The following is a 14,883-nucleotide window of genomic DNA, read 5'->3' as shown; positions in this document are numbered from 1 at the left end:
GTCAGTCTTCATAACAGTTTTCTTATCTTCACAGTGTTCTCATTTTCTACAGTTTTAAACATATCTCTTTCTTCTACAGGGTGCTTCCGTCGAGGCTGCTGTTCTGTTTTCTGACGTTGGAGGCCTCTGGCGGTTATCTGTTGTTCTCCGCTCCTCAGGTGAGCTTCCGATTTTTATTTCTTTAGTTCATTTTCTTTCTCTGGCTTGACTCGTAAAACTATAATTTATAATAGCGCTGAACTTCGGGCCAAAATTCGAAGAATTACTCTCTCAAGAGCTCTAGAAAAATGCTACTATCTCTGGTGACTCCTCAGGTGAAGTGCGCCGATAGTTTGATTCGCGCGCTTCACCTTAGTTCAAACACCTGAAGTTTCTCTAAAAACTAGACCGCTAACCCATACCAGAGTTTGGCAGCCATCTTGAAGCTCCGCGATTGGACAAACAAACAATCTCCAATGATTGCAAACAGGATTCCTTTTGGGTCGAATGAACAACGACCTTCCTGACAGCACTGAGACATTGTGGTCTCTAAGAGTTGGGGTTCTGACACATATAAGCCTCCTGATCAGTCTTAATATGGAGAATGAGACCAGAGAACAGTTACCCAAAACTGTGCCAACTCTTGGCAGGTAAAAGTTTTGCAACCAACCTCCCATCCCGTTGCGGACAGCAAAAACAGCGATCCTCCATTGCCGGGTACATTCTATGGACAGCCACAGGGGTGTGTAATGGGCCATACAGAGATAGAAAGGACATCCTCTTAAAATTTGCTGCCCTTAAAGCTTTATACCCTAGCAACAAAAGACTGCCAATCTACCTCCGAAAAAGTGCATTGTGTGGACAGGCTGATTTCACGTAAAAAGCTTTTCACCTCCGGACTACCCCCTGCTCACATATTAATCCATACCAGTTGTCAATCCCCTTAAATTTTGACCTCAAAAGTTCACGCATAATGGAGTGGAAGTTTAAGTTGGACTCTGGGCAAGTTTTTTTTTTTTTTTTTTTTACTGGTAATCAGCGGAAACCCCAGAAAAAATAACTTCCATCGATCGTAACTTCTTGCTTGCAGTTCTTGCCATATAATACATCTGCCCCTCCTTTAAAAAAATCTCATAGTTCTTTACCACCACTGGCTTTCCAGAATCTTAATTGACTATGAGGAATTCTCAGGCCAGAAAACTTGTAAATTAAGATACTCAAAGCCTGAAATGTGCTAAGAGAAAAAGTGCTTTAAGTCGGGTGCTAAACTCCTGTGCAACCTTGTATCTTATTTTCTTTGGTAATTTAACTGTCTTAATAAGAGCTATGATCCTGCTTCCTTGAAAATATATATATATGGGTATGAGGAACACTAACTAACCTTGCTGCCAAAAACTTAACCAAGGGCCAACAAGCAGCGCTAATCTCCCTGAAGCAACCTCCCTCTTTTGTAATCAAGCCCTCTGACGAAGGGGGGAGTGTTGTTCTGTGGGACGTTAAGTAGTATACGGTGGAAGCCAAGAGCCAGCTTGATTTTTCTTGCAGTTCTATTAAGAACAATGTTGGACAATATATTGGTACCATTGATTGTTTCCATGTTTGCTTTCAAATTGGCACACTTCAGGGCTCTTAAATCAAGAAGAACTTTTTTTTTTTTAACAGCCAAGAAACCGGTCAAGCCACCGGATAGGCCTATCATCTCAGCCAATGATAGTCTTTTGGAGACTGCCTCAATATTCTTAGACCATTTCGTATTCCCCTATGTCTGCAGCCTACCCTCCTACTGCAGTGATAGTATGGATTTTATATCCAAGATCTCGGATATACCATGGCATGCTGACTACATTCTCTGTACAGTGGATGTGGTCTCGCTCTACACATGCATCCAACACGAACTGGGGATCCAGGCTTGCAAACATTTTTTCAAGGACAGACCCATTGCCACATATGACCACTACAGCCTACTACGGGAGATGCTCCAGTTGTGCCTGGAAAACAACTTCTTTCTGTTCGGCAAACAATGGTACAGACAACTGACAGGAACTGCCATGGGCAGTTGTTTCGCGCCGAGCTACGCTTGTATGTTTATGGGGTGGTGGGAGTCGGAATGTGTGTGGTCGGAGGCCTTTGACAAATGCACAAAGTATCTGGACCAGATACATGGATGACATTTTCCTCTTCTGGGACGGCCCCCAAGCCATTTTAGAGGAGTTCCTTGAAATCATCTCCATCAATGACCTTAACCTCAAATTTACCAGCAAAATCAGCATAGACAGGATTGATTTCCTGGATGAGGAGGTTATAGTTCGGGATGGGACATTTTAAATTAGGCTGCACAGGAAGGAAACTGCTGGGAACAGCATTTTGCATGCGAGGATTCACCACCCACCTAAACTCAAATGCAGTATCCCCTAAGGGGAACTCCTCAGAGCTAGGAGAAACTGCAGTACTCTGGAAGCCCAAGCACTAGAAAAAGGAAAGATGGAGATATTTCTCCAAAGGGGTACACTCAAAGTTTTGGACGAGGCTAGATACAAGGTCAGGGATGTGGAGAGAATGACTTTACTTAAACCCAAGCTACGTGCATCCACCCTGCCCGGGATTAGACATATAACAACCTACAATTCAAGCTGTACAGAAGTCCAGGCCATAGTGAGAAAACACTGGCCTCTTGTGAAACTGAACCAGATCATAGGTAAACTGGTCAGTCCAAACCCACAAATAACATACCGCAGAGGTCACTCTTTAAAGGACATGTTAGTACACACCTTGATGGAACCAGGCAAATCACAAAGCAACACTTGGTTGAAGGAACTCCCCAGTTTCTACAAATGCGGAAGATGTAAGGCTTGCATGCATAGTACCAATATCAAGTTTGTTAATTTGTCCAGTGGTAAGCAACACAGGATGAAGCCTTTCATTAACTGCAATAGTGGCTATGTTTATGTGCTTGTGTGTGTGTGTGCGGCATGAAGTATGTGGGGGCACAATTTTCCCTGTCAAGAAACGCATTCTGGAACACCTTAGGGGCAATTCGGAACAATGACAGAACACATCCCATGGCTAGACACTAACACATCACATAGCTCCACTGAAACTGAGAATCTCATTCTTTGGTATTGACAGGGTTCCTACCAACACCAGAGGTGGAGACAGGGGACGGGCCCTTAGAGGGATGGAATCCCTATACATATTTTACCTATGCAGCAAAACCCTGGGAGACCGATACTCCACGTTGGCATACTCTATGTGGGGCACTTTGTAGAATTACTGTGGCACCACAGTACACATGTACTTGCATGAATGATTTAACTGGAACTTATTTTTGCATTTACTTTTTTCTTTAACTATTAATTTGTTAATGACACGACATGTAATGTTTTTATTTAATTTAAGGGAAGAAACATTTTCTATTGTTTTTTATCTTTTTTGACACATGAAGTCTTTTTTCTTAAAAACTGAGTGGCACGTTTTATGTAACAGTGCCTAAAGTCTTTTGCCCATATTTATCAATTATGCAACAGTGTCTCTGGCTATATAGAGAACACTACTACAATGTTTCTCCAGCTCTGAGAAAGACCACAAGGTCGAAATGCGTCAGTGTTAAATAAACGACTTTTAGACTTACCTGGTGTGTGGGGCCTCATTGCAGTGGCAGCAACAAGGGAACGTGGAAATGGATATATGTACATGCAAATGATGGAATGCCAACCCACCCTGTCTGATATCAAGCTTGAGTGTAGAAAGTTTTACCCTAGAAGCCTTCTTATTCCATAAAAATATCTAAAATGTGTCTCAAAGTGCGTAAAATAGCTTATTTCTCTTTTCAAATATTCCTATAAAATTTAACAAAGGTAAAATAGACATTTTAATAAGGGCTACCCTACCAACTAACATAAGGGGAAGTACTGCCCATCTATCAAACAACCCCTTAATCTTCATCATAGTTACTTAATGTAATTGATAAAGCTGGCAAAAGCCATTTGTCACAAAACCACCCAGATATCAAATCGGGCCTTGAGAGTGGGCCTGCTGCTGAAGGGGGAGGAAGATTACTAGCTATAGTGTTAAGAAGTAGTAATTCAGTTTTAGTCCAATTAATTTTATTTCCCACAGTCATTCTGAATTGCTCCAACTCGTCTAGCACCTTTTGGATGATCTGCTTCTGTGGCCTGTATTAGAAAATTATTTCACCCGTAAACATTTTTAATTTGGCCATTCCTAATACGTGGGGGGGGGGGGCACAATCAATTCTAACACATCCAAACTGCCAGGGGCTCAATAAAAAGGTGAATATAATTGGAGACAGAGGACACCCCTGACGGGTTTCCCTGTTTATTTTAACTACCCCTGCAAGATTGGAATTTACAAACCTTTGCTCGTGCCCCTTGATAAAGTTTCTGGAGCATTGTGATAAATTGGGTAGGAAAACCAATCCATGCCAAGCTGTAGAAAAGTGCATCCCAGTTGATCAAGTCAAATGCTTTCTCTGCATCAACCATTACTACAGCAGCAGGAGTCAGGTTCACTGCAAAGTAATCCAGTGCGTTTATTCCGAGCAAGTATTCGCCAACATCACCTGGACAGCCACAAACCCTCTCTGATCATTATGTATTACAGCCTGGGCTGCCGGAATACTGCAAATTACCCATACTTGCATTAAAAGTTTGTAAACCACATTCAGCAAGCTAATTTGTAGATATGAATTATCCCTGACTCCTTGAAGGATGGAGAACCTCCTCAACTTCCCTAACAAAGTTAAACAACTCCATCAAAAAGGGTATAAACTTGCTTGAAAATGTTTTAAGAAACTCTTCTGGAAAACTGTTGCTGCCACAACCCTTCCCACTAGGCATTGTGGCAAGAGCTTCCTTAATCTCTAATGCTGTTATACTAGAGACGGTCCTTTCTACCTCAGAATCTGCCAGCTGCAGCAGCCTGATAGAAACTATTGGGATGTACTGGCCAGGGGAATCATTTACTTTCATACAAGATTTTACAATGTTGGAGAAATACTTAGGATGTCAAGATTACGTTCCACAGGATCCGATCGTTGCTAATGGGGGTCCACCTCCCAATGTTACCAGCCCCCTGATCATATATCACAGGGAATTGGAACCATTAGGCGAGGGATATCAGGAACGGGGAGGGGACTGCTGGGACAAAGGCTCTGAAACGATACAAGAACAAAATACACAGTTATACATTGCATACAAACAACATGACTACTCATCAATTCTCGCTAAGAGGGAAGTGTCTGCTGGCACATAAACACACCTGAAACTCAGAGTCAATTAACACCCAGCAGAATAAACGAAGAAAACAAGGATTGGATTATAGTACTCCAATAAGAGAGCCCACTGAACTCTCCACAATGATCCTGAAAATACAGCAAGTAGCAAATACTCCAATTGCTGCTTAGGACTGAAACAAGGTTCCTTACACCTGGAATATTATAAAGCCATATCCAGATGATGGTTCAAGAAAAAGGGAAAGAGTGTAATTCCAGATGAAGACAATATAAACGGCAGAATGTAGCAGTACCACCATACTCCGCTGTAGATGTTAAACAAAGTACAAGCAAGGGTTCACGGCAGCAAATGGTTAGCCAACACACCTTGCTCCGCTACAAAACGCCGAATGATTAATCATTAACGGTAGCGCGTGGCCGAGACTCACTGCGCTCCGCTCATAGTATGAAGCTCTGAATATCACGGTGACATGTAGTAAAACCACTATGTTCCGCAATATTAACCCCTTCAGTGCTGATGACAAAGCCAGCTCGTCATGGGCGTTACCTGCGCTACGCTCATGACGAGCTGGCTTTGTCACGTAACGCGGGTTTTTTAATTTTTCAGCGCGCAGCGGGAAAACCGCTAGCGCGCATGCGGTTAAAGAAAGTACAGGTTCACACCAGTATCGCTAGACAGCCGTCACTCCTCAATCTGGAAATAAACAAACAACAAGCGCAGCCGCGCTGGAACTTCTCGGAGCCCCGAGAACAGGTGAAGGAAATCGGAAACACAGTAACTTGTGGTCGGCCGACACACAACGTTCCGTGGAAGGAAGAAGGAGATTGCAGCACGTCGTCACTCACCACCGCTGCAACACGGAACCCGGAATCCTCCGTAGATCGAAGTCGGGAAATTACCAAGGAAGGGAAACGAGACCCGTACCAACGGACCTCCAGCAAAGGCAAACGGGAATCAAACAGAATTACGCGCATCCGCTTCTGCGCGGGTTGTCACTATGTACCTTCCTGAAATGAAGGATCATGGGAAACGTGGTTCAAATGCCTAGGTAGGCGTGAAGGGAGCCCGAACCCTGACATAGGACACCTTGTCTTCATCAGAAACAACCTCCATGGAACACAGGACACTACGTACCTTTCCATATTTCTATAACTCTGATCACCACCACCAGGCTGACTGGCCCTGTGCAAAAACAAGGCCCTCCGCGTATTATTGCAAAAACAACAGTTGATGGACAGAATGCAGAACAATGTCATACATTCACCCCAATACAGAGATCTAGGCCTAAATCCATCGTTTTTTTGCTCACCACACCACCCCACCCCAGTTCAGACATGGCCATATGCAAATCAGCCTTGACCCTGCACCTCATGGGAACAGTCCAGCCCGAACTGCCAAGCTATGTCTTTCCTGGACCGGTATCAAGCATCCTAGGACCGGTTTCTGGCTATCAGCCGTCTTCAGCCAGGATAGCTTGACTCCAGTGGCGTGGAGAGCACGGGACTCACGTCTGAGCATACCCGTCCATCATCCCTTTTGGTATCGCTTTGTTCGCCATAAGTTGGCAGGGTATGCTCAGACGTGAGTCCCTTGCTCACTTTGCCACTGGATTCAAGATAGCCTGGCTGAAGAGGGTTATGAACCCGAAACTGGTCCCAGGATGCTTGTTTCCGGTCCAGGGAAGAAATGGCTTGTCAGTTCGGGCTGGACTGTTCCCAAGAGGCACAGGGTCAGACTGATTTGCATATGGCTATGTCTGAACTGGGGTGGCGGAGTGAGCTAAAGAATGGTGATGGATTAAACCCAGATCAGTTGACTGGGCGTGAGTGTTTGATTTGCTCAAACGCTCCGTCCATCATCCCCTTTGTTATCGCTTTGTTTGCCATAAGTTGGCAGGGTATGCTCAGACGTGAGTTCCTTGCTCACTTTGCCACTGGATTCAAGATAGCCTGGCTGGAGAGGATTATGAACCCGAAACCGGTCCCAGGATGCTTGTTTCAGGTCCAGGGAAGACACGGCTTGGCAGTTTGGGCTGGACTGTTCCCAAGAGGCACAGGGTCAGACTGATTTGCATATGGCCATGTCTGAACTGGGGTGGCTGAGGGAGCTAAAGAATGGTGATGGATTAAACCCAGATCACTTGACTAGGAGGGGGGGGGGGGGGAGTGTTTGATTTGCTCAAACGCTCCGTCCATCATCCCCTTTGGTATCGCTCAGCGTATTATTGGCATCTCTTTTCAAAGCTTTCCTCGACCGCTCAGCAGACTACGATTCCACCAATCGCACAAGCCCACTACAACACACCCACGTCTACTATCGGTCAATCACAACCTTCCGGCTTCATCTTTTTATTTTTTAATTATTGAAGTTTTGTATAGCGCTAGCTGGACCCGAAGGTATCACCTCACAATTTGTACATGCTGTGAAGTGCTCTAACAAGTTCAGAACAGAAAACTAGAGCAGAGAAGAAAACAAAAGGAAACATCTTTAGTATACCAACTCAGAAGCAAAATGACAACAGTTGCAGAGCATGACTCCCGTTGATGGGGTTTCGATAGTAAACCTTCCTCAAGTCCTTTCTGGGTTCCCCTTTTAATGTCCAGAGCGCTCTAGGAAGAGGGCTTTGAGAAGTATCTTGAATTTTGGGAAGGAGGTGGTCAGTCTGATGTGGGGTGGGATGGAGTTCCTAATTTTGGGTGCATTACCCGCGAAGGATTTAGTTCCGGTTTTGAGTTTCCGAGCTCTTAGTGGGATGAGTAGAAGCGTGTTGGAGCTTCTAGGTTCCTGGACTGAGCGGCCATTTTGAGTTTGGCGGCCAGATATTCAGGTTTGCCTATGTGCAAGGCTTTATGCGTGAGACAGGCTGTGCGAAAGCTGGCTCGTTGGCCAATAGGAAGCCACTTCAGTTCCCTAAGTGCCGGAGAGATGTGCTCAAATCTTTTCGTTCCTGTGACCATTCTTGCTGCGGCATTGAGGGTCGTGGTCAGGGGACCCAAGTGAGATTTTGCTGAACCGGTCAAAGTTGCGATTCCATAATCAATTCTGGAAAGCACCAACGCCTGTGTGGCCTGTTTGAGATCTTTTGGAGGTAGGAAGTGTTTTATTCTGTACAGTAGCTTCATGTTTAGGACTGCGGATTTTGCGGCTTTTGAGATGTGTTTTTTCATGTCCAGCTTGGGGTCAAGGGTACTCCCTAGGGATTTCACAGAGTCCGTTGGCGTGAGAGCCCCATTAAGGGCGTTTAAGGCTTTGAGCCATTCCTCGATTTGAGGGTTTTTGTCTCTGTTTGAGATGAGGAGAACTTCTGTTTTCTCTTGGTTGAGTTTGAGGTGGTTCATTGAGAGCCACTGTTGGACCTCTTTGAGCGCGACGTTCAGTCTGTGGATGTCTTCGATCGAGGTGGTTTCCAGGTAGAGTTGTGTATCATCCGCGTAGAGGTGGAAGGGAATGTTAGACTTCCTTAGAAGTGTGGTGAGGGGTTCCATATATACGTTGAAGAGTTGAGAGAGAACCTACCCTTGTGGGACTCCTCTGCTGACGGGTCGGGGGCCGGACTCGAAGTTGTTGATTTTTATTCTTTGTGAGCGGTTGTGAAAGGAGGAGAACCATTTTGGTACCGTCCTTTCAATGCCTGCTCGCTCTTGGAGGGCTTTGAGGAGCAGGGTGTGGTCAACTTTATCGAACGTGGCCGATAGGTCAAGTAGGATGAGTAGGCTGCATTGGTCAGAGTCGAGAGACATGTGAAGATCATCTAGGACATTTAAGATTGCGGTTTCGGTGCTGCATCCCTTTCTGAATCCTGATTGGTGAGGGTCTAGCAGATTGATGTTCTCTAGGTGTTGGGTTAACTGAGGGAGAACACATTTTTCGAGAATTTTGGATAGGAGCGGAAGGTTTGACACCGGTCTGAAGTTGTTCATGTCCTCAATGTCCAGACCTGTTTTTTTTTTTAGTAACGGAGTGACTTGGCCTACTTTGAGGCAGTCAGGAATGAGTCCCGTGCTCAGTGAACTGTTGATTATCTTGCACCAGATTGGGGCTAGGGTGCGCTTCATGTCTTTCATCAGGTTCGAGGGTAGCTGGTCTAGGGAGTGGGATGAGGGTTTAGCGGTGGCTATCAGCTTGATTATCTCATCTTCCTGGATGGGGCGGAAGGAGGACCAAAGCGTAGGAGTGCTCACTAGGGAGTTGCTTATTGTTGCTAGTGTTGATGTCCCCATGAGAGAGGCTGGGTCAGTGCTGAGAGCCAGATCTATTTTGGCGATTTTTTCATTGAAAAAGCTAGCAAAGTTGTCACAGAGCGATTTTGACGCATCATATTGGATGTTGGCGGTTTGGATGTTTGGCTCCTAATGATGTTAAAGAGTTCATTGGGGCGATTTTTAGCGTTGTCTAGGGCATAGCAGAAGAACGATGACTTTTTGTTCTTGATGTGCTTGTTGTAGTGTCTGCGTGTTGCCTTGAGTTGATCACGATGAAGGGAGGAAGGATTATTCCTCCAAGCTCTTTCTATGGTTCTGAGGTGTCTTCTTTCCTCATTGATGTCAGTGGTGAACCAAGACCTAGAGGGGGTGTTTCTGGGGTTTTTTTTAGTTTCAGGGGCATCAGCCGGTCCAAGGTGAGTGTCAGGTTAGAGTGGTAGAGTGAGGTAAGTTCGGAGGTTGAGAGGTGCTCCGCTTCGATTGGAAGGAGCGTGCTTAGCCCTTCTTCTAGTTTGTCTCGAGGGACTCGGGATGTATTCCTGGCCCATTTCGGAGGAGCCAGAGTGGGGGGTTTGGGAAGGGCCGGTTGGTTGATATGAAAAAGAATAATGTGGTGATCGGACCAGTCAACAGGAACGATGTAGTCAATAGTGATTGCTTTCTTGTCCGAGATGATTGCATCTAGGATAGCTCCTCTGTGGTTAGTTTCTTCTAGGCAGTGTTGGAACAAACTGTTGTCTAGCAGGAGTCCATTCAGAGATTGGATGAGCGGGTTTTTTGTTTCATTCCATCTTAAGTTGAGGTCCCCCAGAATTAAGCTGTTATCGTTGCTGAGAGATAATTGGGTGATCAAGTCCGAGAGCTGTGATCCAAATTCCTTGTGGTTACTGGGAGGGTGGTACAGGAGATGGCAGTGTAGTGCGCTGTTAGTACGCAATTTGATGATGACTGATAGGCATTCGAAGCAATTATAAAGGCAAGAGGGATATTCTGAGATGGAGAGGTCGCTCTTGTGAATGATTGCTACGCCACCCCCTCGGAGCTCAGGTCTATCTTTGTGGATGATTGAGAAACCCGGCAGCACCAGCATATCCATGGTGGGGGTAAGACAAGGTGTTTAGCCAGGTTTCCTTGATGAAGGCTACATCCAGGTCATGTGAGAGGATGTCTTCTGCTATTTCAGTAGCGTGTTTGGAAGCGGATCTGCTGTTGATGAGCATGCAGTTAATGTGCGGTTCTTCTTTAGGCTTCTGAGTGTCAGGGAGGGCCCTGGGTATAGAGGATAGGTGCTCTGGAAGTCTGGGGGCTCTACGGTGGGGGGGGTCCCTACCCATACCAGTAATAACTTGGATTGCGGATTTGAGTGAAGATATCAGAGTCGGGGTTTGAGCTAAGGTGGGCGGAGTCGTAATCTGGGGGTGGGGAGCTAGCTTGTGGTAAGGGATGGTGGGGTGACCGTAAGATGAGACGAGTGTGGTCGCTTCCCGGGGGAAAGGTTGGGATTAGTTCTTCTGGGTGTCTGTTCGTGATTCCACCCAGGGTTTCGTGAGTGAGGGCCGGGGGCCTGCGGGAGCCGTGGTCTGGGTGGGGGGTAGTGAGTCAATTCTCTTCGTTAGCGGAGGAGTGGGGGGGGGGTAGCGAAGACTAAGGGTTGACAGCTGTATTTTACCTTGGGTGGAAAGTGTTTCCTTTAGGCCATGAATTAGGATCCCGAGCTGTGCTTCTAGCCGGTCAAGGCGTTGCATCAGCTTGTCTGGAGGGGCGGGGGGGGAGGGGACGGGAGGAGCTGAGCCCTGGGGTCGAGAGGCTGCTGACTGTCGATTCTAGAGGGGTTCAGAGGTGGCTGGGGAGCTAACTCTGGCATGTCGCCCAACTGCGGTGAGCCGGGGGGGGGGAGGGGCCTAGTTGAGGATGGGGGTCAAGGTCCACTCCGGTGGGGGGGCTCTGCTCTGGTTGATTAGGTGTTGGCGGGGGGAAGGGTTGGCTTAGAGGTCAGACTCCCCCTTGGGCGGGTGAAAGATCTGTGCGCAGACTGGTTAGTGGGGGAAGAAGGGCCATACATCTACTAGATTAAGGTGCTCCCGGTTTCATCTAGACAGCCCTGTACGACTTCTAGATTCAGGTCCTGTCACCTTCCTGGCCTCAGTCACTGGACTGAGCCTCCTTCATCAGGGCCAGCCCATCAGTGCAAGTTTTTAGATCTACCAAGAAACACCTCCCGACACCCAAAGGCAACCAGTGAATTCTTCCGCTCATGGGCCACGTGCTATGTATTCTTGTAAAGCTCCTGCATTTTACCTTATAATTATGTCATTTTGTATTTTTGTGTGGGTATTTTCTCACCGATTATGTGCAGTAAACGTGGTTTATTTTCGCCTCGAATCAAGACTGCGTTACCCAAAGATCTGAGTCACTGTGTACCAGTTGCTGTTTTCTTGTAAAACATTTCTCATCGAATTGTCATGGACGCTAAATAAACCATGAGCAGAGAGAAACAGGGGTCCGTTATGCTATATAACTACTGACTCGCACAGGGAGAGGATGTGGTCTTACAGCTAGAGCTGCCGACTTTAGAGCTGGGAAACCAAGGTTGGAGCCTCGGGGTCGCGGCCACATCCTGTGATTCTGGGCAAATCACTTAATCTCCCTGTGCCTACCAAAAAAAACAGAATGATTGCGTCCTTGTGTAATGTAACTGGTACTCATGTAAAGCGCTCCAATACCTTCGGTCCAAAAATAAAATAAAGTACACATCTTAAGAGGTAAGATGAGTAGAGAAAAATACATTAAAAAAAGTTCCAGGAAAGCACTGGTTAAAAGGCAACGTTTATGAAAAATAGGCGGGACTGCCAAACAGTTGCTGCCTCATTCCATTTCCAATAAAACGTTTGTTGCCAGATGTGTCGGGCCAATGCTCGACTGACGAAACCAGAGACTACACATCCCAGAGGCCATCAGGTGTGAAAAAGAAAAGCCACGCCTAGAACCTTGGTATCCGGAGGGCATAGAGCGAAGTGACACTTAGCACCGTGCTTTGTAAAACAGGATATGTGTCTGCCTCTTCACGGGTGTGTAACAACGTGTCGTCACATGTAGAGCGTTGCTTTCCCCCCAGCACTCCTCTCCCCGACAACAAACAAGACAGCAGTGCACAAACATAAAAACAGCTCACACTTTCCTCTGGCAACTTAGAGCTGTAATAAACATGAAATATTCAAAGCTGTTTCTCCTTTTCCAAATACAACAGTAACCGCAGCATTAAATATTTACAGCAAGCCCACTAATGACTGAAAGCACGCAGTTGTCTCGGAAAGGCCTAGTGCTTGCAGTCCCACCCCGCCCATTAGGAGCAGGCAGAGGGTGAGAGCCTATTCAGCAGGTGTCAGAGACTGCCTTGGTGGTCTTTGTTGTAAGGTGCTCACAACAGTTAAAGGCCTGAGCACAATGTGGCACAGACTGAGGCCACCCCATTCACTACCAGTCTACTCACAGCGTAAGGTAAAGATAGTTGGCAAATGGACCAACCGAGTGGCAGCTTCCCCGCTCACTGTGCAAAAAGGAAAAATATAATAATGTTATTATCATTTTATTTTTCCGGACTGAGGAAGTGTTTACCTTGCAGGGCTGGGCTGCCATCACAGCCAGCAGGGAAGGAGTGGCTGGTACACTTAGTGCGCATGATGGTTTGGCTAGCCAAACAGACATGCGCCCTACGCATTGCTCCCCCGGCTGCATTGCGCAGCTGGGTGGAGGACATGCACAGGCTCCCACTCCCTGACAGAGCTAAACCAGGCCCCTCAGACCAATCATGCTAGTGACAGCAGCGTTGTGATTAGCTTAGGGGTGTCTAGGAGCCTGTGTGCATCTGTGCGCCAACAGCCGCCACGGACCACACTCACCACCAGTGTACTAGCACCACAAGGAGAGCTGCATACGGTTTATTTCACCAGCTACAAACGGCACATGGACCAACCACCACACTCACCGCCAGTATATTAGCACAACAAGGTTAATTATATCAGCAACAAGTGGCCCTGAGACCACCATATTCACCACCAGTGCACCAGCACCATAGCAAGAGTACATCAAGGGTAATGGCATCAGCATCAAGCGACACAGAAACAAAGTCAGTTGTCCATCTACACTGTGGACATAGGTTCTGCATATTTATGCCACTGATAAAGGGCCATAGGCACCCACAACGGGTAGCACAAAAACCACCCTGTTAACCATGGACTCTGGTGTAGGATTTTGACAGTAGTAAATGTGCCAAGCAGATAAAGTACAGGCATCAAGTGCCACCAAGACCACTGCAATCACTTAAACTGTACTCACACCATAGTGAGTGCGCCAAGCTATCAAGGGTGCCAGCAGACTCAGTACCCATATCAAACCGATGGAGCAGTTTGCTTAGTCCACTTATTGAGCACCAAGTGGCCAAAAATTGCTCCATGAATTGGAAAAATAGCCAAACACGTGTATAGATAATACCCAAATAAACCATGGAGAGGCAACATGTGCCGAAGGGAAGTCTGAATACATAGCCCAGATGAAGGGGTGCTTTGGAGGCAGGACTATCTACCACATGCATACCTAAGAACTAAAATTCACCACCAAGACATCAGGACTTGTACGAATCCACAAATGGCCCAAACAAACCACATAGTCAAAAGATGCCCTCACTTCTGCCTTCAAGCACCCTTTGCTGGGACAATCCTCATCCCACACTTAGTCCATAACATACGAATACGGACTGGACAAAAGGTCACAAGATGAATAATGGCCTAGGGTAGCCACTCTACAGCCAAAGAGACCACTTGTGCCAAGTGACCAAGTAAATGATGGAATATGCCATGTACTTGCTATGTATAATAAACATCTGTTATTCAGTGCCAAGATACCTTTGGGTTAACATGCGCTTTACAAATAGAGGTTATCTACAAAGTCCATGTAACATAATTAAAGCTAAAGACACCTCATTATTAAAACCACTTACTAGAGCCATCTTTGATCGCGTCATACTCCCAATTGAAACCTTTATATCAGTCAATTGTCGTTTTATGTATTCTCTTGCCACCCACTTGCGTCAATTTCACCAATAAGGAGTCAGACTACCAATAAAGTAGGCTTTAGGCTCAGAAGAAGTTTGGCTTAACCACACTGCACCTGCTTTAATATGAAAGGACTGGTTTAGGTAGGTTGCTTTGGAAAGCGCACACCTGTTGTGTTAGGTTGTTATTGATTTGAGCAGCGCTCAGTGCTGGAATTGGAGAAAAAATAAGCTGTAAATCCATAAATTGGGGTCAAGATGACACAGGGGAACGAGGGTAGAGCCACGTGGGCCGAGTCATGAAAGCCAACGTATACAGTTATTTTAAAATTCTGACAAAGAAATTGGCAGCAATGACAAGTGTACAGTGACCAGGTTTTCCCTTTGGGATTATGAATTA

The 14,883-nt window shown here is 46.2% G+C and overlaps 1 protein-coding gene across 8 annotated transcripts in view; it reads left to right on the top strand.

The window, feature by feature from the left end:
* Nucleotides 1-14,883, top strand: part of DGKA (diacylglycerol kinase alpha) — a 458,241-nt gene that overhangs the window by 106,026 nt on the left and 337,332 nt on the right. For all 8 annotated transcript variants that reach the window (XM_086963960.1, XM_086963920.1, XM_086963969.1 and 5 more), the window contains one exon: nucleotides 80-158. The gene's annotated coding sequence lies outside the window, so the exon portion shown is untranslated. The remainder of the gene's footprint in view (nucleotides 1-79; nucleotides 159-14,883) is intronic.

The sequence above is a fragment of the Lissotriton vulgaris genome, chromosome 1_1 (genome assembly GCF_964263255.1).
Source record: "Lissotriton vulgaris chromosome 1_1, aLisVul1.2, whole genome shotgun sequence".
Taxonomy (NCBI): domain Eukaryota; kingdom Metazoa; phylum Chordata; class Amphibia; order Caudata; family Salamandridae; genus Lissotriton; species Lissotriton vulgaris.
Note: the sequence above shows the minus strand (reverse complement) of the source record. Positions and strands in the feature narration are given on the sequence as shown.